The sequence below is a fragment of the Furipterus horrens genome, unplaced genomic scaffold, assembly GCF_987537825.1.
Source record: "Furipterus horrens unplaced genomic scaffold, mFurHor1.1.pri manual_scaffold_13, whole genome shotgun sequence".
NCBI classification, from domain to species: domain Eukaryota; kingdom Metazoa; phylum Chordata; class Mammalia; order Chiroptera; family Furipteridae; genus Furipterus; species Furipterus horrens.
Window position 1 is genome coordinate 17,461,506 of NW_028327183.1, and position 27,111 is coordinate 17,488,616.

A 27,111-nucleotide genomic window follows, 5' to 3' on the forward strand; every position below is an offset into this window, starting at 1 on the left:
ATTAATGAGAATCTAGTGGAGAGATGTACACTGATTCTGTTTAATAAGGAATTGATATTTAAATAGGATTATTTGGAAAAATATATGCTAATATAAATCAATAGGTAGAAGTATTTGGCAAAAAGAGGGCAGTATGGTCACTAGATCTGATTTTTCAAGCTTATAGATTATTTACCAGTTTCTAGATGATTAGGTGATTCAGTAGACCAGAATACTGAAAGAGTGGAGAGAATTTTCCAGAATGCACTGGCCACTGATAATGGAAATGAGTGAGGAAGAGTGAACTTTGAAAGTAGCCTAAGAAATGATTATAGGATAAGGAGGAATAGAAAGTTGTTAGCTTGGCCAGAGCTTGAATAGCAGGGTCTCAGAAATGTAAAAGTTGGTATTATGACAAATCTTAATTAATTTCTAATTCTTTTAATTACCAGTTGTCATTGGTGTTCTCTGTTTGAATGGTCCTCTTGCTGGGGATGCTCTGGCTGAGCAGCTCTGGGCCAGATGGGGCTGATGTCTGTGTACAGAAAGGAAAAGTGAGGGGTTTGGAGTCCTCCTTGCTGTTCCATGTTCTCAGCTCCCCCCAGACTTGCAGTATTTTTTAATCTAAGAGCATTTGATTAGCTCTTTATTTTTCTCTGCTAAACCTAATAAAAGGTTGGTCCTTGTTCCCTTACTTTCCATCTGCGCCCTTTCTCCAAAGGGCACAGATTAGAGGCTGATCTTTGTCCTGGGACGGCTCAGAAGGCACAGCCCCGTCTTCATCTTCCACTCTTTTCTCTTACTTGCTTTGGTGAAAATACAGTCTTCTGATTTTTCTTCTTCCTGCGTCAAATCATTGTCAGCTTTTTCTCCTGCCCATTCTTAGAATTCCTGCCAAGCCCCATTCTTACCTTTCTTCCTTTCTGGAGGTAATTATTCCTCCTTTCATCTTCAAGGCTGCCCATACAATAGGGCCCTATCTCCTGCCTCCTTAGGGGAACAGAGGTCTATTGTGCCCCAAAGGCGGGACATGCTCTGTGCCCTAGGGAGCTCACTGTCTAAAGGGAAAGGCTTCCTAAAAGACCATTGACATGGACTCGGAAAACTGCTGATATGCTGATGTGTGCAGGGGGCAGGGTGTTCTCTGTGGCCTGTCGGTAGAGTGGAGCAGGCAGAGAGGACAGAAGGTGCCCCAGGAGAGTAGGGCCGAGCAGTCCTCCATGAGGAGGGGCATTTGGGTTTTACCTTTGGAAACTGGGAAGGCAGAGGTGCTTGCACTTGGCAGATTCTGTGACCTCACCCTGTTTTAGACAGGCAGTCCTGGCCCCCTGGTGGAAAGTGGAAGGTTCGGAAGGGGAAGCTCCTGTGAAGTGGAGGATGAGGCCCCGGGCTGGTGGTGGGAGTGGGACAGTGCTGGTCAGGCGGGTCCCCCGGGAGCAGTGGGGAGAAAGCAGCCAAGGCAATTGCAAGGTGTCTCGCTGGGGTCCCGAGCTGGGTGCTGGTGCTCTGAGTGGGGGAGAGCCCGTCAGGCAGCAGGCAGGGGTAGGAAGGGAGCGTGAAAACGATGTGACTGAAAGCACGCGCTCCTCCCCGTCTCCCCCTTTTCCAAATGAATATAATGCTGAATGCGCACCACAGAGTCTTACACAGGGTTACGTACTGTTCCAAAAAGAGTCGGCAGCCTTGTCTGGCCAATGATTTAATATCTGCTCACCGTTCATTCCTAAACTTGCAAAGCTCTGCGGGAGCAGGGGCCGTGCCTTACGCTGCCTGTGCAGCCCGGGTCCAGGTCTGTCCCACTGACAGTAGCTCACAGTGCCGTGCGTCCTGGGTGCCCACCCGCTGATGTCGTGGGTCCTGTGGTGGGCTCTGAGCGCTCCCTGTCCCACACACCCACTCCGTGTCCCCATTGCTGCCGTTGTCTTCTTCCTGCCTCTAAGTAGACATACACCCTGTTTTTGAGGATTAATGAGAACTAGCCAGAAAAACCATCTGAGCAGGTCTGTGTGTTTATTGACCAGGAATACAGTGAGTCCTCACTTAACGTCATTAACAGGTTCTGGAAGCAAAATGACATATAAGGGAACCAGTTTTACCACAAACTAATTGATATTAACAAGAGTTGGGTTCCTATGGCATCTCTGTGTGTTATTCGAGGACCTGTTCTGTCACCATCAGAAGGAAACTGCCACCGAGAGATTGCCACCTTTTACTTTGGCCAGAAATTTGACAAGAAATGACTATCTGAGCAAAAACAGATGATCCACCTAAAATAAATGAGAATTCTAGGTTTAAATTGGTTTCATCAGTAAGTGGAAGAAGAGTTGAACTCCTCACTGGCTCCAGAGGGCACCAGATCATAGGATTACAATGTTTCTCCATGTGGCCTCCAGCTTTGGGCACGCCTTGTCTCCAGAAGGGCATTCTGTGTGTTTTGCCATCCTCTGGAATAGAGGGGACACACACGGAACAGCACTGGTCTTCCTGCTCAGGATGACCCCGAATGCCCCTCCGTGTGATGAAGTGCACGTTGCCCGTGTTCTGTTGTTATCTGGGTCATGCCATTCTGGACTTGCCCTGACCCTGCTCGAAAAGTGCTGGTTTTTCTAAATTTAGTGCAATTACTCAGAGTTCTTATGTGATCTGCTATCTGGCCATCCTTTGCTTTGTAGGGTAGAATTAAGGGTGTGCTTCTCTTGGCTAACGTCTGGTGGGTTTCTGGTGCACTTCGGGCCGGGGCTACAGGTTCCAACTGGACGTCAGCTCATGCTGGGTTAGTGAGATGGGACCTTGGGCCCTCTAGGCCATTTTTGCTTTGCCTGTAACTGGAAAGCATTCATGTCGACGAGATGCATTCCTAGTGCATAAGCCACTCCCTTTCCAAAATAAGAAAAGCAGCACATACTTTTTTCATTGCAATGTGTGTATGAGGGGTTGGGGGGTCCCCCAGACCATAAGGACAAGGCTTTCCCCTCCCCAGGGGTAATGCCTGTTGATATTTGCAGCACTTTCTTCCAGAAAGACTGTAATTTGGGGAATGTGGATGTTTACTGCTTCTTCTGTCATTCCTAGTCATTCAGGTAAAGCAGGGACTGCACGTTGGTGGACTTGTGCCCGTGATAGTAACGGAGAGAGGGAGTAGGTATGGGTCCCATGAAAAGATGTCACCCTTGTACATTGAATGAGTTCAAAGAGGAGAAATTGCTTTGTAGAACCTCTGGGATAGAGTCGGAAGGCCCGTGAATGTCCTCAGGCATCTTGCTGTGACCCAGGGCCCATGTCACTTCTTTCTGCGTCTCCACAACAAGGAAACCCTCCTGAGGTTCCCTGCCCTTCTCCCAAAGTGAGCATTGGGGACTTTCTGATCAGACCTAGGTACAAGAGCTTTTAAAAATCTCATGCGAGTTTAGATCCTGAGCTAGCTGACTTTGGTTATGTTACATAATTCTGCGATTTTTTTTTTTAACCTTTTCAGGTAATTTGATGAATGAAATGATTCCTCACCCCAGAAAAATGCATGCATACAAAAAATTCTGCATATTTAATTAAGGGGTCCTCCACTGCACACCTCTAAGGCGTCAGCTCTTTTATCTGTATAAGGGGATGCTTGGGCCCATTTGGGGGTCTGTCTCATTCATTCTCATGATGAATAAGTAAGAGAAGGTACATAAAGTATTATACCTGCCTGAAGTCTGGCACAGAGCAGATGCAGGTTCCTTCTGACCCTCACGCTCTCTCTCAGTCTCCCCTCTTTCTTCCAAATACCCATGCCTTGGCCTACAGCACATTTGCCAAGGGACAAGTTAGTCTCATTTCACTTTTGGGTCATTTGTTAGGCTGGAGCCCTGGCAGATTTTCATTTTATCTGTCCACAGAGATTCCTTTGTTCCTTCTCTTCTCCCTCCTCTCTCGGCATCTCACGGCCGGAAGCATCGTGTTATCTTTTTGGTCTGCAGCTTTGGCACACCCAGTTCCTTTCTGTGGGGAGGGGGGGGTCTGCGGTCGGTTGAGCTCAGAGAAGCCCTGAGTCTGCCTTCCCTTCTCATGGCTGTCCTGGAGTTACGCAGAATCTTCTTGGTGGCATTTCCTCTGCCCTCGAGGGGAAGGGAAGCCCTGCTCAGGAGTCCATACTCCAGACAAGCACCCATGGCAAGGCCATGCCTTGGCCCTTGGGGCACATGGAGCCACCGAGGGATGGAGATGCTGGGCAGACACTGGGGCCTTGGTCAGTTGTGCAAGTGGGAAGAGCCATCCTTCACGGTGGAGACACCCATTTGCCATGGGTTCAAGGTCACCCTGACCATAGTGTGGCCTGACTCCTTGGCCAGTGATGGATAATAGGAGGCCCCCTTTATCTCAAAAGAAAAATATTGGCCCCTCTTTGTGTTTCCTGCCCTCTGCCCCACAGACTGGGTCTTGACTCCTGCCCTGGAACATTGGGTAGGGACAAGGTCCAAGTTCATTACTGGCGTTCACTAGAGAGCAAGCTAAGCTCTAGAGCTAACAACAGGCTGTTGTAACCCAGGTGTCTGCCGTGGCCAAGCATATGGGGCCACCTTTGTGAGGGAAGGCTGATCTGAAGCTCTCATGGCCTAACTCAGGACCGAGTGGGCTTGTTTGTAAAGTGAGAACTGACCTGGATTATGGGCTGGGACCTGGACCACCAGAAATGCCTTTCTCCCATCAGTCTCTTCCCCTTCCAGCCAGCCTTGTCCAGCACGGGGGACACACATGTCTGCCAGCTGAATGGTGGCTTAGCGACTCATCTGCATGGGAAAGGGAAGATGCTGGGGAAAGGCATAAACTGACATGTTGCTATTGACCAGGCAAGAGAAGATGAAAAAAGTGGTCAAAGTAGCGTTCATAACTTCGGAAAACCCTGAGAGGCTGTAAAGTCTACTTTGTGCTCACACATACACACACACGCACACACACAATCATGATTTTTAGTTGTTAGACAAGGGATGAATTTTTGAGAGATGTCAGAGGAACGGCCAAGCTTGGGCAAAGACCTGGAAAGGATGGAGGAGTTAGCTATATCCTGCTCTGCTTGCAAGGAGCATACACAGGGTGGCAGCTTCAGAGGTGACTTACAGGCTTGTAAATGACAGAGGTGGAGAGGGACATGTTTTGATGTTTATTAAATGATGAAAGGAAAGGAGGGCAGTGAACTTGGGAAGTTTTTGATAGTTGTTAAATATGTGGCTTTGCCATGTCCTGTAGGAAAACGCAGGCCTTCAGCATATGACACGGGGCACTAGCGGGAGAAGGATATCCGCAGCCCTTCCAGACCCTCTTCCAACACCCAGCCAGAACACGCTCCGTGTTTTCCTCCCTGCTCTGCACAGAAAGTAGATTTTCTGGCTGGGAATCGGAATCTATTAAAAATAATCAGTGACGAGACTGGTATTATTTATTTAAGTGTGGAACGCTGAGAGGGAGGAATGGGTGGGGAAAGAAGGGGAATGAAATGCCTCAGCTGCCGGAGAATGTTGTTCTTCCCAGCCATGCGCGGAGTCATGAGCATCCATCACGTTGCAGAGGCACGTAAACGAGAACGCGCCCCCTTCAGAGGCATCCAAGTCACCTCCTTTAAAACACGCTTCTCCTCTCCTTGTTTTTTGTTAATTATCGCCTATTTCTGTAAACGGCCTCTGAGTCTCTCGCAGCTTGGGGGCTCAGATTCCGTCTGTAGCAGTGCTGGAGTTGGGTCCTCCCTAAATAAACTCTCCTGACTTCAGGAATGTGAGCCAGGAGCAGCCAGGGAGATGTGTTCTTGTGTCCAGAACCAGGAGTGGCCCCAACCAGCTGTCCATTTTGTCTAACCGACGTCCTGACGCGCTCTCACACAGCTGGGCAGCTCTTTGTAGACTGAAAAATGGTGCCAGGAAAACTCATTCCTGCCCTGAATTCTGCTTGTTTCTGGTAAAGACGGTGAGCTTGAGCCTGCACTTTCTTCTGTTGTAATTCATATGAAGTTAAAGCTACATTTAAAATTGCCTCTATGTCTTTACTTCCCTCTCTGGCAGACAGAAAAAAGTGGAGTCTTGCAGATCAACCACCAGATTTCCAGAGACTTTTTTATTTTTACCACAACTGTAAAAGGAAAGTTGGGGAGAGGAAACTGAGGTGGTGATGGGGGTTGGTGGAGGGGTTCCTCTTTTGCTCCCATGTGGTCTCACTGAGGCGATGATGGTTGTCATGGAAATTCACACCCACAGGTAGTCCTTTGCCCCATTTCCACCCACAAACATTGGAATGCAGGAACTCCCCTGCCTCCTGCATGTGAAGAGAACGGCGGAGCTGGTGAGAGGGAACAAGAGAGAGGGGTGTCCCGAGTGTTGTGAATCTGAGCTGAATATTTCTGGAGATAGTAAGTCAATGGCATCTTTTTGGTAGAAATGCCCTTCTGTGGATTGCTTAAAAAAAGAAAAACAACTGAGAGATAAGAGTTCGTTTCTCACTTTGGAAACATGTCACATTGCCTGGTTGGAGGGGTGCGGAGAGGAGCCAGCCAGGAGGCCTGCGGATGGAGCCGGCGGTGCCCCTGCGGTGGCCAGCCCGGCCTGCCCGCCAGCTCAGTGGACTCGGGAGCTGAGCGGGAGAAGTGGGTAGAGACTGAAGCTGATCTCGGCCTTGCTCTCTAGATTGGGTCCCTGAGTCTGCTTTGTTTGGGTTGGCCTGAGGCCGCACAGAAGGCCCCGCTAGCTTCCCGGAGGGGCAGCCAGCCCAGGGCGCCGGGCAGGGAGCATGGCTGCCGGGGGCTCTGCCCTCTTCCTCGCCCAGGTTGCGGCAGCTCGTGCGTAACTGGGGCAGCGTGTCCACATCTCTCCTTCCCTCTGCACAAATTGGAAACGACTACCCTTGCCATATTTAGTGCAGCGCTAACGGCCACTCGCCTCTGAGGGGTAATCATGCAGGCATAAATTCGGAAAGTTGCTAAGCTATGAGCAGTCTTATGAGCATTAAAAGTGTCCTCTTTGCCAGAAAGGTCATTCATAACTTGGCTACCCTGCCGATGTACAGTCAGTGATATTGATTGATTAATGTATAAAAGCACCAGATCCATTTGCTTCTATGACAGAGAATAAAGTGCAGTCGACTCTCTTTATTTTCACTTCATCCTTTTGTTTGAAGGACATCTTCCCCCTTCTTTCTGTTTTGCCGGCTAGGTTTAAGGGGTTACAAAAAGCCAGTTTCTGCCAAGTAATGTGTTCACAAAGGGAACATTGATTCACATCAGTGTCGCTTGAATTATCCTTAAAGGTTTGCCAAGGAGTTGCTCTTATATTAACCTTCTGTTTGCGAAGGAAGAAATAAATAAGTCATAAAGTCAAACTCATTGCTTTGCATTTAGTTCTGGACTTGATCTAAAATAATTTCTTCCACGGCTTATCGTGGTGAAAGGTATTGCGCAGCAAGTCCCTCGTTGGTGTTGGAGGTACCGAGCGGGGGCACCAAGGGAAGCAAGCCTACCCCCTGCCGCCAGAGCCCTCCTGGGGACCCGGTCCTGGAGCTGCGCTGAATTTACTTCCAGTGCAGAGATTAGTTCTGATTGGCTGCCTCACATTCAGGCTGAGGTGCTTTGGCCCCCTTTCCTTGCTCTCTTAGGCAGTTCACACAATCAGGTGAGGGAAACAGCAAGAAGAAAAACCTTCCTTTGTGTCTGGAAGATGAAGGATTCTGTGGGGAGGGCAACACTGCTTTCTAGCTCCAGTGGAATGAATTTGTTGTACAGTCTTCAGAATCATCCTCAATTTCCCGGGTTCTTCACAGACCTAGCAGGGCAGTAGAATGAAGCTGGGGGAAAAAGAACTCTGCTTTTTTTGTTTTTAAAACCTCAGTTTGTTTAGTTCTTGTCTTAATTTTTTTATTATCCAGTTAGTCTGAAGAATTTCCTAATCTTGAAAAACCAAAATGATGTTGGTGATCTATAAACTTAAAGCATATTGATCGCCCTGTAGTTTGGTGAGCCGTGGGTTGTGTACGGGTTAGAGCATTTTGCCAACTCATGAGCTTTGTTACTAAGCTTTCTTTCAGTGTCTTGATTAGAAATGCCTAGGAAGATAGTCCAGTGTTAGGCAGGTATGAGCTGTCAGTCATTATTACCTGACTTGCCATCTTGAATTCTTCAGCATTTGACATGGCCACTTCCAGAGTTGGAAGCATTTCAAAACACTTTCAAGCAGCCAGGGGAACGAACGGTAGATTGCGAACGGAGCCTAAGGCTGCACCCAGCTCCTGAGGAGGCGCAGTGTGAAGCATGACCTGCAGGGGTCAGTGTGGAGCTCGACATCTTTGCTGCCCTGGACTTGGAATGGACTTGGAGGCCTTGAAGTAAAAAGTGGTCTGTTCTTTTAAGGCCTCATCCACTTGGCGAAATCTACCTTACCAGGTCCAAGCTGTTCATTCAACAGGGCCCAGCAGAAGGTGGCCACCTTCGTTCGCTCAAGGCTGTGCAGATGCTGGAAGAACCTCTTAGACGTCAGTTTGCAGCTCTTGGACTTCATGGCTGACAGCCACAGAGGCGTGTTCTCTGTGCTTAGGAAGCTTCAACACTTAAGTCTTCCCTGGGAATCTGGGCCTTTGGACCCATGTGCACTCTGCATCTGCTCTGGGCAGCCACCACTGAGGTGGTATTTTTTTTTAAAGCAGCAGGTGAAAAAGTGATTCCTTTTTCCCTCCCCTCTCAGAGGTGGTTTGGGAATTTGAATGAATTTAAGCTCCTGTGAATCCCTCCTAGTTAATAGGGGTCTCAGTGAGTTAGCTGCTCCTGTCCTGAACTTTGATAGAGAAGCAGTTCTTCGTTTGGAGGCAGTGGAAGTCCCCCACTGTCACCACCCCACCCCCCGCCAGGTTTTACATGACACTTGGAGTAGTCTCCTCTGCTCAGCCGTGAGTAGTACAGTGTTACTGACGCCTTAGGTCTGACCACAGTGCAGGTGCTCGCGTCAGTCTTGCGGGTTTCGCCTTCATTCTGGAACAGGGCAGGGGGACCACAGACAGACAGGTATGGTGTCTGGCTTTGTAGTTACATGTGCGCTGTGTCATTGGCAGTTTCTCTGCCTTTATGACAGCTGGAGCTCTACACGCTCACTGCCAAGCTAACCCCAAGACGCTGGTGAAGTGTTGGCCCATATGGAGAGCCAAACTAACTTCATGTAATTGTTTAATTAAACCTTGGTTTTCTAATTGCAATCTAAACACAAGCGCCTTTTGTTAATGAAAGGCAACCTCTGTGCTTGTGTTCTCGTGCACAGCGTCTCTTTTCTATTTTTTCCAACTTGAAAATCGAGATTTAAGTTCCCACTGTGGGGAAGGTTGGCAGGTGACATTCTTGCCATTGGGGGAGATGTTCCATGGTTCCTCTTGTCAGTCCTTGCCAGCCTCTTACTGGGGCTGTGGTCGCCTTTCTCATTTCCTGTTGCAAGGAATCACATTCGTGAGCAATGAGAAAGCCAGAGAAGAGCCCCCGAGCTTCTCTGGCAGGAGCATTATCTTCCATATTTCTGGTGCCAGAGTTTAAATAGATATATTTTAATGTTTGCTTTTTAAAGGCGATACCTTCCCTTGATTTCCAGATGAATCTTGGCACCTTTTTTTCCCTCTCCTCCCTCTGCCGAGGTGATAGGAGCTGGCTCAGAGGATATACTGAGAATAAATCCATTTTCTTCCCTTTCTCTCTGCAGAATAAATTACAATTTGCCTGATTTAATAAAATGGCTTCATCTCCCTGCCATCTTTCCCATCTCCAGAGTATTCTTTCCATAGTGGCCCGCTCTTCTATAATGGATCTCAGCGCCATATCTCCTTATTACAGGCTAGTGGTTTCACATGGAGCCTGTTCACTCACGCTCTCACGCACACGCTGCTTCACACATGTGCACCCACACCAGCTTTGGGGGATCCTGATGGCTGAAGGTGCGGAAATTTGTCACCAGATCTCATTTTCCCCATTGTCAGGCGTGATGGTTGTAATTAATGTAGAGGTCGGTGCAATTTGCTGGTCTTCTGCCATTAACCCAGCCTCCTCGAGTTGATGTGACCACAATGTAGAATATATTTTGGGGGGAAGGGGGGAGAGGTTGAAGATAGAGGATTGCAGCATAAATCTTCTCACTCTGCCCCAGCCCTTTCTCTATTTAATTGGAACATATTTATCTCTGGGTTTGGTGGAGTAGCTGGCTATTTCCCTATTGCTCTCGGATGGACTGATGGGAGTTTTTTGTTTGAATTTGGATTGGTGTTTCCATTTGAAAACCCCTTCCTTAAATTTGTGTTTTAATTTCTATTTCCTAGGTCGATTTTTTTTTCCTTTCCATTCTGACACTAATTATGCCCGCCGCATTGGGAGCCCTCACTGCTGGGAGGTACCCAGCTAAGTGTTAAGAAGGGTTTTAAAAACAGGCTGAACTCTTTCTTAATGAGGCTCAATCGGGCTCTCCTCCGGGTGGTTTTGTTTTGCTGATCTGTCAGTTTTTCAAGGATTTAATTGCACTTTTTTTCGTATTAGTCTTTGAAATTGGCCTATACAATCCTGCTCTAAAATAACATTTTTTTAAAAAGCAAAAAGTTAGTGGCATTTGTCCCCCGCCCCTTTTATTGTTTGGGAATTTTTTTTCTCTTGTTCATTGCTCCAGAGCCATCTTCTGCCAGTCACTCTTGGGAGATAGGTATCGTGGAAACCCCAGAACGGGGTGACTGGAGGGAGCTGCAGAGAGCCCAGATCTCCAGGCCTCATGGGCAAGCCCCCATTTCCTAAGCCTTCCGTGTTTGGGGCTTCAGTAATGCAGCTTGACTTGTGTCTCCTTTGCTGGGTTTGCTGTTGGCCAGGAGCAAGGGGAGGCTGTCATGCGCAACCGTGTTTCTTTAGGCGCGGACGTGACCAATCCCATCGTGTGGTGCCAGGCCAGCTACCCAGCATCTTGAGTCCTCAGCCACGGGAGGTGAAGAAAAGAAAGACTCCAAAGACAGAAGGCAGAAGTTGCCAGGCAGGGGAGGGGGAGGAAGCAAGGCCATATCCTCTATGCTATTATCTTTATGGCATAGAAAAACATGCTTGAAGCAATCAGCATGAAATTCTTAATTGCTTCGCTTACTTCTGCTCTCCTCATGGGACAGATTGTGCAAATGCTGGAGCTGCCAGGACCCTCATGTTAGCACACTGTCCCTGCTGCACACACTATTTTTAACTAGTGCTTTGTTTTGCAAAGATGCACAAAGCTTTATCTTTCCTTTTTTTTTTTTTTCTTCCCAAGGATGCTAATAAACAGCAGAGGCAATAAGGAGCTGCTCTGCCCTGACAGCAGCTACACCTTATGAGGCTGTGCGCCCAGCTCTCTCCCCAGCCACTCGGCCTCCTGCTTCCTCGCGTTCCTCTTTCCTTCCCCTTCCCCGGGAGTTTTGGCTTATAAAGTTTTTGTTTTGTTTTGTTTTTCACTTCTGCCTCTGAATTCTTCCTCTGAGCAAACCAACTTTCCTCCCCGCCTGCCCCATTCTTTTGGATCTGGTTTGCCTCCCTCTAGCCCTGCCTCTTCTGCTGTTCATCTTCCTCTTTGAGATTTCCAGTGCCCTCTCATGAGGGTATAAAATCCAAGAACCAGATCTTGGAGATTTCAAAATAAAATAAAAGTAAACTCTGCTTAAAAAACACTTTAGCAGGAAAGCCAGGCTAATTGTAAATCAATGGGTCTTAAAATGCAGCATCGATCTCCAGTTAGAAGTTTGAAGGGGAAGGCAGTAATTACTGCACCAGAAGGTAGCTATGCCTTTTAGTAAGTTCTGGGCAGAGAGAAGGCTCATTAGGGCAGCACTTCAGAATCTGAGTAATTAGTTTAAAAAGTACTTTTGTGGTGTTATTCCCTTAGCTAGAAATTATTGGAGTCTTCACAGATTTATAGCTCAATTTTGATAAGATTTGATTTATTATAGTGTTTGGTGTAGAAGAACCTTGATACATAGTCAGCCAGGTGAAGACTCAGGGAAGCATGGATCAGTCTGGGGAATGAAGGGTCTTTTTGGAGTGGCTGGGGCTTGATTCTTGCCAGATTCTGGCTGCTTGTTGATGGTAATGAACGAGGCCAACTTAGAACCCTGCCAGAGCCAGCCTCGTCTTCCCTCAGGTGAGCAGGCACATACCTAGTGTTCAAGAAGTGACTTTCTTGTTCCAGTGCAGGTGAATAGGATGCTTTAGTGACAGGGTTGAATGTATCCCAGTCACCCTGTATCACCCCAGGTGGGTGTCCTGCAGGGTAAGTTCCACAAGAGCAGGAGCACGTCCTTCTTGTCCAGTTAGTCCTGGAGCCTGGAACCTGGTGGGTGCAGATTCATAGGTTTCACGACGTGGTAAATAAATAAGTGAACCAATGGACAAGTCCTCTCTTCCGTCTTAGAGAGAGAGCTCTAAGCTCCTATCTTTCAGAAGAAACCCGCCATGGGAGCCTTCTGCCTGGTTGGATTATCAGGGCAAGGACAACTGCCATTCTGAGCATTCTCCTTTGCAGACAAAACAAGGAACCCTGCCTTAAAGGGACTGGCTTTTTGCTTCCATAGCAAGTCATCAATAGCCCATTCTCCTCCATTTCTAATGGTAAAGAAAATGTACACACATAAAACAAGACTTTTAAGTCAGCTGCATTCTTACCACCATGGCACAGCGCTCTCACATGCCAGGAAGTATTACCAACCATTAAGTATATGCAGGAGTGCTCTGTTAGCTCAGAGCTGTGAGTTTGTAAGTTCTTACCAGGGACTTCTGGCTGGCCATGCTCTTACTAAGACAGGCTCTTCGAGGCGTGCAGGCCACTTTGATGTCGGACCATATGTCATGTGGCACAGTGGTTTGTAAACTTTTATTAGTGGAGCCCTCTTTTCTGAAAAATGAAACTGAATTTGAACCCAATATGTAACTGATTTTAAAGCTTTGTAACTATAGGTATATTAGAAGTTCATATTTGTAACATTGACATATCAAAAATGGGAATAAAACAGATGACCAACATTTTGATACAATTTGAGAGTTATGGCAGGTACTTAAATAGTATGGACTGAGCTTCCGCTCTGTTTATATACCTTGGTTTGGTTCTATCATTATACAAATCCTCGCTCGTGGCAGCAATTCCAAATGGCAATGGTTACCAGGAGGCTTTGAAATCTCCAAAAAGTCTTCCATGAAGCAGAAATGGCAGAAGTTGTTTTACACTGAGGTCTACACAAAAACTAGTGAACCTGGCCTTTGGTGCATTAAATTTTGACAGATATCATATTTGAGCGGGCTTCATTATTATAGCATTTAATAATAACCGGTCATTTAATAACCATTTTAAAATGGAATGAATGAAAATTTGCAGTACCCCTGCAGGGTGACGGGCTTCCCAGAGCACAGCCAGGCACCGTGGTTCTACAGGAACCCCCCCCGGAAGTGCACTGGGACCCTGGCCACTGGCTGCTCCTGCTGGACAACTCACCGCGTTGTTGCGTGGCTGGTGAAGGCCCCTTGTCTGGGTATCTCCTCGTCACCCACATTGGGTGACCACTGCGTGGAATACGCAGCCCTTTTTGTTCCATGTGAAGAGTGACTTTACAAGTTGCGGAGGTCTTGGCCTGCCCTCTGAGACCCCTTCCCCCTTCTCTCTGCCGTCTGTCGGTCTCCACCTTGAGAGGGTGTCACCTGGCTGGGGCAGCACTCTCTGGCCCCTGCCTTGATCTGTTCAGGACTCTGTCCTGTGAATACAAAGTACTGTAGGTCCACGAGGAAAAATGTCACTTTCTGTATATAAACGAAAGGAAACATTTCTACTATTTATGCTAGAAGGCACATTTAAACAGCGAGAATCACACCCCTGAGCCACGGCCTCACCAGCCCCCAGCTCCATCCCTACTCGGCCTAATGCTGCTTTCTGTACCCTCTCTCCCTGAGTTAAATGTTCGTGCTTGCAAAGTTTATTAATAGCACTAGCAGCACAGAGTAGAGTAGCGATTTTCTTCCCTTTTTAAATTTATTTTTGGCTTTTAGAAACAAATCTGGAATAATATTTCAAGCTGCTTCCTTTAGGGGCAAACTCCAGTTAATGCTTTTAAAGCATCTCTTGGGGGTCAGGCATCCCCCCCATGCCCTCCCGAGGCCATAGGCCCATCAGCTCGGTCCCTTCCTGGTGCCGTGAATGCCCTGTTCTCACTAGTCATTGGTAGGACCAGCTCTAAAGCTGTGGTCCGTGGATCTACCCCACAGCCCCAGTCCCTGAGCCTTTTCTAAAACAACCTACCTAAAGGCACATTGCTGTCCAGAGAAGCTTCCCAACACTGACTTGACAATGATATAAGTGCTGTTGAAACAGTTGGTTGTAAGCAACAAATGCTGCTTGTGTGCATAAGTTTACCAGCAGTGATAGCACGGCGGCGGTTCCTCCTCCGCCCTGGAGCTCGGGGTTTAAGACGGGCTGGTCATGGGAGGCAGTGAGTGAGGGGGATGCCGTAGTTGTGGTCAGCAGGTGTGACTGTGGGTTGGGAAGCCGGGGGTTCTGGGAAGGCTTCCTGGGTGGGCAAGAGGCTGATGACTGTGGTTTGCGTTTTGTGGAGTCCAGTCCAGGGTCCACGCTGGGGACCAAATCATTTCCATCAGTCCCTAATCTAGAAACATCTCCTTATTCCTCCAGTCCCTGTGTTTGCTGTAACAACCTCCAGGCCCCTCACACCTGTCCTTCTGGTGGTTTATGTAGTCTGCCAATGTAGCACTTTGGTCACCACCAGAACATGCAGAGGTGATTTCAAGTGGAAGGGTAGGTGTGAGTTTTTTGTTTTGGGGGAGGTGTTTTTTTTTTTTTATTGGTTTGTTTTTTGATAGATTGGTGAGCCCCAAGCGGCAGAGAGACCACCTGGAAGCCAGTTGAGAGCCAGTGGCGCTCAGTACAGGCCTGCTTGCCATGGCTGTCTCCTACCCCTGAACAACCAGGGACACGAATGGCAGCCGCTGGCCAGGAATTGATTGCATTAATTGATATGCCAATAAGAGAGCTTGTTACATCCGCCATTGGTTAGGAGGCCAGCTAACAAGTTTTCTGATCAATGGCACCAATAAAGATTTCATCCATTAATGAGCAACATGGTAATTAATGTTATCCATAAACCAATTAGCCTGGCCAGCTAACGCGCCTGTTTGCAGTGCCGGAAGTGGGCAGGCAGCCGCCCGGTCGGTGTGGAGTTGGGTCTTCAGGCAGCATCATGGAATATGGGAGAGCCTGAGGCTCTCAGGGCTTGTCCCAAATGGGGAAGGAAAGAAAACATGGGCATTCAAGGCCCTGGCGGAGAAAGAAGGTGGGCACGGTCCTTGCTGGGCCCCAAGCTGGAGTGCAGCTGTGCCCTGCCTGTCCCCGTACCTGCTGGGGGAAAGCAGGACACGCTTTTCTCTTCCCGCTCCTTTGGCTGCTCAGCTTTCCCACGCGAGTCTCTCAGGGGCCGTTAGGGGCTGTAATGGAATGACTGAGTTCCCGGGCCACTCCAGTCCCAGCTGGGCACGCTCTCCCCGGGGACAGCCCCATCCGTGGCTCACGCACGCTGCCCTGCTCTCCTGGGGGACGGGCCTTGGCCTCTTCTGGGAACCATGGACGAGTGGTAAAGTCATTAATATCCCCCTAGCCCCCCATCCTTGTATTTCATTAGGAAGAAAATTTTTGCTGGGAGAAAGAAGGAGAAACAGATGATTTTGAAGCTGTGCCTTTTTCCTTCCCCCCTGGTTTTGTGAAATGACATCAGTGGGTTGTTTGCCAAGCATAACCTGGCAGCCGGCGGCTCTGCCTGACTGCCTGAGATTTCTGGGGACCGCGCAGCTCGCCAGCTCCAGCCGTGGCAGCGTGCCAAGGTGACGTTCTGTGACTAAGCAGAAACGAGGGAGAGGGAGAGAGGGAGGAATAAGGTATGTGTGGTTGGGGAGCTGGGGGAGAGAGTGGTCCCGGGCCCGGGTGTGGCGTGGGGAGACACAGAGGCACGGCCTAGGGCACTGACGGAGAGGGTGGGTGTCAGGGGAACGCACTGGCAGGCCAGGAGTGTCCCTGTGGCACCGAGGGTGGGGGTGGGTGGAGGGCGAGTCCACGGCAGCAGCCACAGATCCAGCCTGCGAAGCGGCTGCAGGGGTCTGACAGAGAAGGGACCCGAATGAGCCGAAGTGGAGGTGGCAGCCCCGAGGGCCTGGACTATGGGAAGGAGGCTTTTTATCAGCACCGGCCCATGCTCCTCGCCCAGTTTCCTGCGTATTGTTAGGTATTGACCCTCAGAGACCCCTTGTGGATTCCCTAATTGAAAATTAATACTAGATCAATGCCATGGGCAATTTGCATATTGATCATAAACAACTTTGAAGGCACCGAGTGTGCGGCAGATCAATAGGGCTCCTGAATAGGCTGCAGAGGGAGCACCTCCCAGTACAATGCACTCAGAGAAAGGTTAATGATTTGGCAAGTTCCTAACTGCTCAGTGCAGGGCGCGGCCCCCACACCGCACAGCATCCGCAGGGGCCATTAGTAGGGCCTGGGCAGCTTCCCGCCCACCCGTGCCGGGGAGGCTGGGGTGTGGGTGCGAGGGAAGGGGCTGGCCGCGAGTGTTTTTACAGTTGCCTTTTTTGGTGATGGATGAAGTCTCGGGGCAGTTTATTCTGGGAAGTGTACTGTAAAAGGCAGCAGCCAAGTTCTGGCTCCAAGAATGGCTCTGGCCCCTTCCCCCAAACAGTCCTGCTGATGAATGGAAGGGAAAGAAGCGGAGAGGGACAGAGGGCAGCTCCCCTGCCTGCTGCCCCTCAGGCTTCCCATCGCTGTGGGCACCCAGTGACGTTCCCCCGAAGCTGCGATGGGTCCAGCCCATTCGTATCCTGTTCCTTTCACCTCCCAACGTCTGGCTTTTGCCTCCTTCCCAGTCACCTACAGCCCCCTGCTTCGTGCCTCCTTGTTTCGGCTCTGCCTTTAGGCCTTGCCTTTCTGGGCTAGTCCTGGGTGCCCCCTCAGATCCCCCGCAAGCCTGGAAGGGTTCCTCCGGGTTCCCCCTTACCTGGCCCTCTTCACTTCTTTTGTTTTCTTCAGGGCTCCTCCCTTTATCCCTTCAGACCCAGGTCTTGTCCCTGGACCACAGATATGGACGAGATGCCGTATAGTGTGCTGGGTTCATCCACTAACATTTGACAACAAAACCCAGAACCCCTCAGGGTACCTTGGGATAGCTGGTCCAAGGATAGGGGCCAAGTGCAGTAGGAAGAGGCCCCTGATGCCCCACAGGAGGCTGGTGGCGCAGCAGCAGGGAGGTGTGTGTCACTAGGGGGAGACACCTCTTACGAAGTGGTGAGCAGAGCAGACTTCTTTCCACAACAGCGCATTTAAGAAAAACAAAGCCCTGCACCTCCAAGTTCATCTCGTATTAGGAGAAGCCGACATTAAAATAGCAGCCCTGCCACGATCATGTAGCTTTACGTAGTTACTGAGTTTGCCCAGGGCAGTGAAATGCACCCCTGCGGAAGGGCAGTACGGTTTCAGAGAAGGGGCACGCGGCGGTCGGTAACGGAGTCCCAGGCTGGAGCCGCAGCCCCCCGGAGCCCTGAGTCCTTCGCCCATTCCTGGGGCTGTCTCTCCAGCCTCTGAGGGAGGTGCTCCGGACCTTGGTGGTCAGATGGGCAGTTTTGCTTTATGGCTGTCAAAGGTGTCCTCGTGCAGCCACATGGCCTGTGGCAGAGGACGGGCAGTGCTCCCCTTCCCCTCTTGGCTTTCCTTCACCTCTGGTCAGCTTTCCACCCCCCAGGAAAGGCAGAGGCCCCAGGAGATTTGATTTGTCTCTGTATTTACATACTACCCGTGCACATACTTAGAGAAATACAGCAGCCATCTCCTGGAGAGCCCGACCAGGGCAGCTGTGTGAGCTGTGCAGGTTGCTCCTCACACACATCTGTCTGCTCAGGGGATGAGGAAGGACCGCAGTCCGTCCCAGATTATACTCACCAAGTCGGTGGGGCGTCCAGGGCCACGTGCAGCACTGGCACTGCCTCTGGTGTGACAGTGGCCTGTAAGGCCTATGGGAACTTGCTTCCCGAGACCTGTCTGTGCTCACCTCCGGGCCCTTCCCTTCTCTCTCCACTCACTATCCCTCCAGCCTGGGCCTGGGCACTTGGTGCTCCTCTGCCTGGAAGACCTCTGTGCTCCCGCCCTCATCTTTCAGGTCTGGGCTCAAATGTCACTCTCCTGAGCTTCCCACATGAAATAATGTCTGGGCTCCCTTTGTCCCCTATCCCCGCTTATTGCCCTCCTTCATCAGCATCTGGCTTACAGTATGTTCATTTGTTTAGCTGCTTTTTGTCGGTCTTACACTCCCATTCTGCTGCCTATCCCGGCCCCTCGTTCACAGCTGCTCCGTAAGTGCCTAGAAAGGTGCTGCACGCATACATGGTGGGTGGATGGATGGATGGATGGGTAGGAGGGTGGATGGGTGGGTAGATGGATGAGTGGGTGGACGGACAGATGGGTGGATGGGTGGATGGACAGAGGGACAGATGGATGGATGGATGGGTGGACAGGTGGGTGGATGGATGGATGGGTGGACGGATGGCTGGGTGGACGGGTGGATGGATGGATGGGTGGATGGGTGGGCAGATGCATGGGTGGATGGATGGATGGACAGAGGGACGGACAGATGGATGGAGGGTAGATGGATGGATGGGTGGACGGGTGGATTGGTGAATGAATGGGTGGGTGGATGGATGGGTGGGTGGATGAGGAACCCATTAAGAGCATGGGCCAGACAGAAAGCTACCTGACTTTTGCCTGTAATTTAACCTCTCTGAGACTCAGTATCCTTATCTGTGAAATGGAGTAATGATGGTATCTACTTCAGTAAAGTGACGATAGCATATGACCATTTTTATTTTTTATTATGATTATGAGATACTAATGACTCAAGCAAATGGAGGCTTTCTACTTATTGGTACTGTATTGTATTGCTCTCAAGGTCAGTGTCTTTGCAGTGAAGGGTTACCCAGGAGAAAAGGGAAGGAGCCAGCATTCTGTACCGATCAGTCCCACTTTGCTAGTAGCTCTTCCTTCTTTTTTCTGCTATCGGGGCATTTGTGATTAAGTCGAAGAAAGCAAGGCCTGGGCTGTAGGCTCCTGGGGCAGGACAAGGTGGCGGACATGGAGCATGGGTGGAAGGTGAGGGGAGATTGGAAAGCCTGGCAGCTTGATTCGGGGCTGGTGTGGCTGCACCCCGGGCAGCCCTGCGGGCAGCTGCCGGACGTCCCCGCGCATGGGATTGCTTCATTACGCAGCCTTTCATTGACTTGGCTGCACTGTGCTGATGAACTGAGACTGGGGACAAGAGCACATAATTGAGGGAAATAAATTCCCATCACAGGCCTGGCTGCAGCCCAGAGTAAGCGCCCGCCCCTCTCGGCATGTGTGACGGGGTGGGGCTCGTGTGCAGGACAAGGGGATGGGTAGGTGGGGGTGCATCTTCCTGCTTCTCCTTCCGTTCCAGAACCCCACGGGCACTGGCTGCAGGCCCAGCGAGCAGTATCTCTCCGGACCTGCCTCTCTTTCCCTGCTTGGAGCTGCTTTGCCCGAAGCAGGCCTCGTACATTTGCACGTTAGCCTCTTTTCACCCACTCTGAGGGCCTCCCTCACTCCCTCCTCACACCTGTCCTTCCTCCCATTCAGCCCACCTGCCTTTGTCCGCTTGTTCGTTCACCTCCAGCCCTGCCTGCGCCCTCCGCTTAGGTCTCAGTGAAGACAGAGAAGGGCAGGTACTGGTGCTGCCCTTCGTAACTGAAATTGCACTTCATTCATCTGGGAAATGAGGCAGGGGAGGGTGGGGGAGGGTGGGGGAGGGTGGGCCCGCGTCTTCCGAGCAGCCCACTGCAGCTGATTCCACGCGAAGCCAGGCTCAGAGACCCCAGCGCTGTAATACGTAACGAGATCTTAAGGAAAGGATTTATGAACCAAAGTCATTTGCATAAAACTAAGCCAAAAACCACACAACCAGCCACATGGTTTAAGTGCCATACAAAAAAAAAAAAAAAAAAAAAAAAAAGTCCTCTGCAATTCGTTTTCTCAAAATGAGGAAATTAGTGGCTCAGGTCACCAGAGCACCTGAAGCTGGCCACTACTCATCAGTTGCTTATAGCAAAGAGATGTTGTTTTTCCTCCCCCAGTGTTTTCTGGGCCTTAGAAAACATTTCCTGGAATCCCAGCTGAAGTCACTGTGTACCGTGGGCTGGCTGGGCTGGGGAGGCAGGTCGCCTCAGTGACAGAGAAGCGTGGGGGTGGGGAGGCGGAGCAGAAAAGGAATGGAGAGCCCTCACTTGACCCCTCTGACCTCAGCCGGTGCAGCCAAATGCTGGAGAGCCAGGACTGAAATTGCAGTCACTTTAGATTATTTGGAGCGAAGAGAGACAGGGAAAAAAAGGGGCTGTTGACTACAGGAAGCTGAATTCTTCCTCCGCTGAAAAGCTTATTAGTGGAAGGGGAAAAAGCAATTACTTGCTTCTGCTAGTTCTCTGTGGCGGGGACTCAGGGCCGCGACAGCCCCTTGGACCTCACCCGGGGTCCACAGTGTCTGTGGCAGGCACTGCCCCAAGCCATTTGGGAGCAGTACTTTCGGGGTTTCCCCTTCCAGAAAGACCATGAGAGGAGTTTGTGCGTGTGTGTGTGTGTGTGTGTGTGTGTGTGAGAGAGAGAGAGAGAGAGAGAGAGAGAGAACATGAGGGGAGGAGTGAGCGAGCTGTGGCTTGTCATCGTCTTCAGACGTGCCCGTATTTGGGGGCTGTGTTGGCACTGGAAGTGCTATTTGTCTGGGTGCATGGGTATCTGGGTTCTTAGGGACCGGGCATTTGGGTGGTTCTGGTTTTGGTGAGCCCCTCTTTGTCCCTGCTATGCCTCTCGTCTCAAAATGTAAAGAAAAACGTGGCTGTTGGCTTTGAACAGCCATGGTACACCGTTAGAATCCACTTGCCTCAGTATCGCAGCTCTGACTGAGGAAGATTCCCGGGGAGCCAGCGTCTGCGGGGCAGGGGGCCAGGCTTCGCACGGCTCGCGGCTTCGTTCCTGAGCTTGTCATACTGTGTGAGGGGCACCACGACCAACTGTTCCCTCCATGGAGACCTCCTGTGGGTCACTTCACTGTGTGGTCTTAGCGGTCCCACCCTTCTCCAGGCCCCGTCTCCTAGTCCATAAAATCGAGGTGCTCGTAGTCAGCCCCCCCAAATCCTTCAAAACAACGGCAGATCCCCCTGCTGACCAGGTTTCTGCCACCAGCATCATTTCTTCTTCCTGCATGTGTCTTCCTCATTTTTATGCTCTTATGCTGTAAACTTGTTTGGACTCCCCTGTTTTATATTCTACCTACTCGTATATATCCTTTTGATTTTTTCTAAAACATGGACATTTCTGATTTTGCCACCTTAATTGTATCTAGCTAAATTTCACACAGCTAGATTTTTAGTACATTGACCCATTCATCTTTTCTTGCTTATGTCTACATTCTCAAATTATTTCTCTTTAAGGCTCAGTTTTCTGTCGCTTTCATATTCTTGGAACATCTCCTGTTGTTTCCAACCTGTCCCCAAAGTTTTTAGTAGTTGAGTCAATTCACAAACTCTTTCAGACAGAAATTGATCTGTTTTTCTTTATCTGGTTTTTTTTTTTCTGCCATAATGTATATTTAATTTTAAGATACACCCTTACCTAGGTGTTTTTCGTTTTAAAGTTTCTCATTGGTTACTGTCTAAATCCTTTCCCCTCCTCTTCATATTTAAAGGTGTTGCTTGATAGGTGAGGAGTCATGCGTTTTTTCCTTCGTAACCATTGGGAAGGGCTCACATTTCTGTGTGGGTTGCTTTCTGGCTTCTCAGCAGACCTTTGGCTCATTTTACTCCCTTCCTCGCTATGAATCTTGGCCTTACAAAGGGAAGCACAATGTTTTCCTTGTTGCCGGCTTCCTTATTCTCTTTCTGCTTGGGGTCCATATTCGCTTAGAAAGAAGGGTCTGCTTTTGGAAGTCCTGAGAGGATTCTGACTTAAAGATTTTCCTGCCCGGGGTTTCTAGTACTTTCCTCAGCTGCAACATGCACACAGAAGAATTTAAACATCCAGAATTATTTTTGTAATGTAACCGTGTGCTACAGATTCCTGGGGATGCCCTCTTCCTACTGTCCTAAGCACCAGTCCTTTGTCACCGAGTTGCACTGTCTCTTCAGATCCTTGATGGCTTTCTCATCTTGTGACAACAGTTTCTTTCTCCTTGGTTTTACATATTCTTTTCAGATGCTCCCACCATTTCAGAGTACGGGTATGAGTCTAGAATTTAAGTTCTTCTATTGAGTTGTTTGCCTTCCTGATCATGACCATATGTTTTTGTACCCTGAGATGTGTCACAGTGTAAATTTGGGGGTATGTAATGGAGTGTATTGCTTTTCAGGGGATACTGGCCAGTTTCAAGTCTTAGAAACACCTTACAGGAGGAAGAACTGAAGAGATGCACTCAGCCCCAAAGCTGAGTCTGAAATACAGTTACTAGTTCTGGGGGTTTTGAGGAGGGCTTCTGTAACTGAAATCACTGTGAAGGAGCAGGTCATGGTGGAGATGGTGGCATTTTGTTTAACCCAAGAAAAAGAACATTTCATTGTACAGGATCCAACTTTTAAAAATACTGATGCTGTCCTGGCTGGAGTGGCTCAGTGGATTAAGCACCAGCCTGCAAACAGAAAGGTCACTGGTTCGGTTCCCAGTCAGGACACGTGCCTGGGTTGTGGGCCAGGTCCCGAGTTGAGGGCATGCAAGAGGCAACCAGTCAATGTTTCTCTGGCACATTGAAGTTTCTCTTCCTCTCTTTCTCCCCTACCCCCCCAAAAGGTAAATAAATAAAATCTTTAAAAAATAAAAATACTGATGCTATGTATTCAAACACTGGCATAATATTGGAAGTTTCTAAAACGAAGGAAGAAGATCCAAGAATTTTCTCTCCCTTCGGACGCAGAACAGCTGTACAAAGGTGTGTGCTAAAAATGACAGCGGTTTAGCAGTTCCATCTGCTTTGTCTCCCATTCATGCAAGAAAGCTCTTCAACATAAACCTTCGGATTTTCTACGTACCTCAGTGTCCTGCTTCACTTTCTTTGCAGTTTCCTAGGAAATGTCAACTAAAACATGTTACTTCTGCCTGGTTGTTTCAGACTGAAGTGCATTTGGGGACTTGATGGTTTTGGAGAATGGCCCAGTTTTTGACTTTCCTTAAATGACACATCCTTAAATGCCTCAGGTGCGACCGTAAGTGCTCCTTGCAAAGGCCAGCTCTTCCCCAGGCCGTCGGCGTGGCCAGCACCTGAAGGCTCCCTGGCGTGCTTGGAGGTGTAAGGCTGTTTCGGGCCACCTCCAGAACAGAGTGCATTTCTAGCCTTGCATTCTGGAGCATGCGGTGCTGTTCCACACGCCTGACCCCTGTGCACGCTTGGCTCTGGCCAGCGGAGAGCAGTTTAGCCGGGGCTCTTCTGGGTGCTTGTTGCCTGAAGTGGGCCTGATGTCTGTTTCCCAGATTTGGTTTGGAAAGTGTAAGCCTTTGTTTGTGCTTTGCTTTTATGAATCGGCTTGTTGTGCCAGCTGTGCATGTAAGTGGTGTGCCGTCATGCACGGCGAGGCTCGTTGACAGTCACTGCCTCACTCTGCTCTCCACCGCTGGGCGCAGACTGACACTTCTGCGGACATTCTGTGCTGCAAGGGCTCCAGCTATTTTCTTACAGGCTAGGGACCCTTCCCTTCAGACACTACGGGCCTGAGAGTGAGGCCACGAACAGGCTGGGAACTCGGGTCCCTTGTTGGCGTGGCCACGTGACTCAGACCGCTGGAGTCATGGTTTGATTTTTCTCTGTTGTGTGCTGTTTGTTTTGATGGCTAGAAACAGGCTGTTCACTTTTTTTTTTCTCTGTTTGCTTTTTGCCATATCTTCACCCCAAATATTCCATCATTCCCTTTGACATTGTCAAATGGGGTCACGTTAGGTTTACTCGGCTGCTCTGCACCTTTCCTTCCATGCTGTCATTCCCGTAGAGATTGCATCCATCAGCCTTGACGTTCCCGTTACGAGAACCCTCCCACAAGGTTTCACTTACACCCATTAGGTTCTAATCACCATAATCTAATATCATTGCTGATACATCCTGTTCATTTCCCATACACCTTCATTTGTATACAAATGCTTAAGTACACTTACAGGCCTGTCTTGACTTTTTTTAATCCATATGTTTCCAACATTTACCGATGAAAAATAAATAAATTAGGAAACATATCATACTTTTTTTATGTTGCATTAAGCATAAGATTTCTCTCTGACAAGCCAAGTCAATTTTGACTCAGAAGTTGATATCAGTCTTCTTTAATGGAAATTGTTAATTTTTTTTTCTTAGAGTCTTTGTCACTCATGGCTGTTTGTCTTGTCTTCTCCCCTCTGACGGTGGCAGCCTGGCAGTGTTTATTTCAAGCAGAGTGTTATTGAAAGACAGATCTTTGTAGGGACTGCTTGGGCCTCACACCTGGAATGTTAAAAAAGCTTCCAGGCAGATCTGTTCAGTTGAAAAATGTCCCTTTCCCTGAGTGGGGGGGACTAGGAAGGAAATGGTTCCCCACCAGAAAGGCTTCCCTTCTTCGCCGCCCACCTGGTCATGAACCCTCCGTTCTGACTGCAGGGCCAGACTCTTCAGAGGATGCTTCTGACTCCACAGAATGGTTTATTCTGAGGAGCAAGTGTGTGAGGGCCTCTGCCGAGACCCTCCTTCTTCTCCCAACCCTGGCTTGTCCGCCTTTGCCGATTGAATAGTCTGTGAGGATGCTTCTGACTCCACAGAATTGGTTTATTCTGAGGAGCAAGTGTGTGAGGGCCTCTGCTGAGACCCTCCTTCTTCTCCCAACCCTGGCTTGTCCGCCTTTGCCGATCGACTAGTCTGTGGTTAAGACACTACCGTGTATTCTGTCCCCTCCTGTTCGTCTTCAGCAGCATCCTGAGTTACAGTCGTTATTTTCCTCCACTGCTTTGTTTTTAATGGGCGGGGGGGGGGAGCTGAAGTTTCAGCGACCTTCTACTTTGCCTGCCTCTTCTTTCCAGAACATTCCAGTTTGGTGTGAGGTTAAACTGTGCAAAATACTGTTTGAAAGAAAGGAGAAAAAGAGAAAGGGACTTGTCAAAATGCATTTGTTAGATCACGTTTTAAATGAAGTACAATTGAAGGTAGTTTTTGTCCAAAGAAAGGAAAAAACCCCTGCAAATCCGCTGAGCTCCCTGAGAGCGCGCCTCTTTTGTCGTCGCCCTGACATTGAAGTGTAATTTTTCATGGTTATTTGGACTGGAAAATGGGGGGGAAGGGGCGAGATGGGCCTGCGATTATTTCCCATAAATGACAACACAATCACATCACGCTCCGCTACAAACATGTTTGGGGAATTTGCCGTTTTTACATTTCATGTGTGAAAGTAACAGCAACAATCATGGCTCTGTGGAGATGCAAGGGGACTAATCCCCGCTGGATTCAGTTGACTTCGGAGTCCTGGGACAGAGCTGGATTTCTTGTTCAGCGTGGATTCTGAAGCCATTTCAGGGTCGGGCTTGTATTTTACAAACTGGAACTCACATCTTTCAGTTATTGAAAGAAAAAAAAAATCTTCCTGTGAATAGCCACCAGGCGAGTCAGTGACATATTTAGTTCCCTTGTGCTTTGTCACCTCACAGTTGCTTTTATCCTTTCTGCATTTCTGCAGGGGGCAACCCAGGTGCTTTTGCTAAGAACACAGATAAATGGAACTTGTTGCAATACTGGCTCGAGGCATTTCCTCCCTTTTTTTTCCTCTCTTGACCCCCACCCACCCCCTTAATTCTAGCTCCGTTTTGACAAACTGTTCAAATGACCAAATGGCCTTGCCCTGGAGAGGAAAAATGGCAGGACCCATCCCTCGCCACACAACGGCAGCATTTTTCACTCTGCTCTGGCGTCTCTGCTGTTCGCTCAGGAGCACAGCTCAAAGAGAGGGGACTTCTCTCCCAGAGGCCTGCACAGGCCGCAGGGCCGCTCTGGACCCATCAAATGCTCCCTCCTGCCATTGCTCAAGTGAGAGGTGAAGCTAAGCCCAAAGCAAGTGCAGAGGCCCCACCAGGAGCACGTTCTTGTCCCACCGACCTGGCTTTACCCAGCAGGGGCAGAGCACGCCGGCTGCAGCCCTCAGCCTCCCCAGCCTCCCTCTTGCCGCACAGTCCCCATTTTTCTTGTTTCTATAAACAGTGGCAAGATCTTCAAATATACAAAAGCATAAATGGTCTCTATTCTCCAATTAGTCATTTCAGTAATACCCGGAGTTGCCTTCAGAGTGTTGATTCCTTTAGCTCAGTGCCAAAGCCAGGGTCGGTGGGGTGCGGGACCGGGAAGGAGGGTGGGGGTTGGGGCCGCCGGGGGCCAAATTCCTTCAGTGTCGGGTTTGCCTGCAAAGCCTTGCCGGGCAGTCCCCGTGGGAAGCTGGCAGGCTTCCACCGCCTTTCAGGCCCTGTCCAGAAACTCCAGGCGCCGCTGCCCCAGGTGTGTTTGGTAAATGAACACCTAGTGGTAAAAGGAATTCTTGGTGGTAAAATGATCACTTAAAGGGTCCAGGTGAAAAGAACTCGACATCGGAGGAAGGGAGTGTGTCTGATCTCTTACGTGTGTGTCCTCCACTTCCTCTCCTGCTCACCCCCCTCACCTCGCGGGGGACTGACGTTCGTTTTCATAAATGTCATCTTTGAGCAGGCGGTTAAGTTTAAAACAACTGCTGAGCAGCTTGGCCACACTTGTTTTTGTTTGTTCTGTTTTTTGGTTTTTGTTTGCTTGTTTGTTTTTAACAAAAAAGCTGCTGGGATGGGACAGTTTCCTGCAGAGCACCCGGCGGAGCCCTGACTGGTCATGCCAGCTGGTAGAGGAGGGTCCTCTGCGGGAGGACCCCGCCTGGCAGGATGCATACATGGCCGAGGAAATGGAGAATGCCCCAGAGGCGGCGGAGACCTACCTCTGCCTCCCCGTACTCTGTCCCTTAGACCCAGGGCAGGGGTCCCAGTGGATCGAGGGGTTTGAGAGAGGCCCAGGCAAGCCAGTCCTCCCGTCATC

At 49.5% G+C, this 27,111-nt stretch overlaps 1 protein-coding gene and 1 long non-coding RNA gene across 2 annotated transcripts in view; one reads left to right on the forward strand and one right to left on the reverse strand.

Annotated features, from left to right (window-relative positions):
* Positions 1-27,111, forward strand: part of ZFHX3 (zinc finger homeobox 3) — a 160,699-nt gene that overhangs the window by 78,571 nt on the left and 55,017 nt on the right. The gene's annotated exons all lie outside the window — the stretch shown is intronic.
* LOC149994151 (uncharacterized) lies at positions 11,923-14,294 on the reverse strand. Its single transcript, XR_016507904.1, has 5 exons — positions 14,244-14,294; positions 13,446-13,701; positions 13,051-13,143; positions 12,725-12,851; positions 11,923-12,290 (listed from the first exon to the last, which is right to left on the reverse strand). It is a non-coding gene; the product is annotated as an uncharacterized LOC149994151 (long non-coding RNA).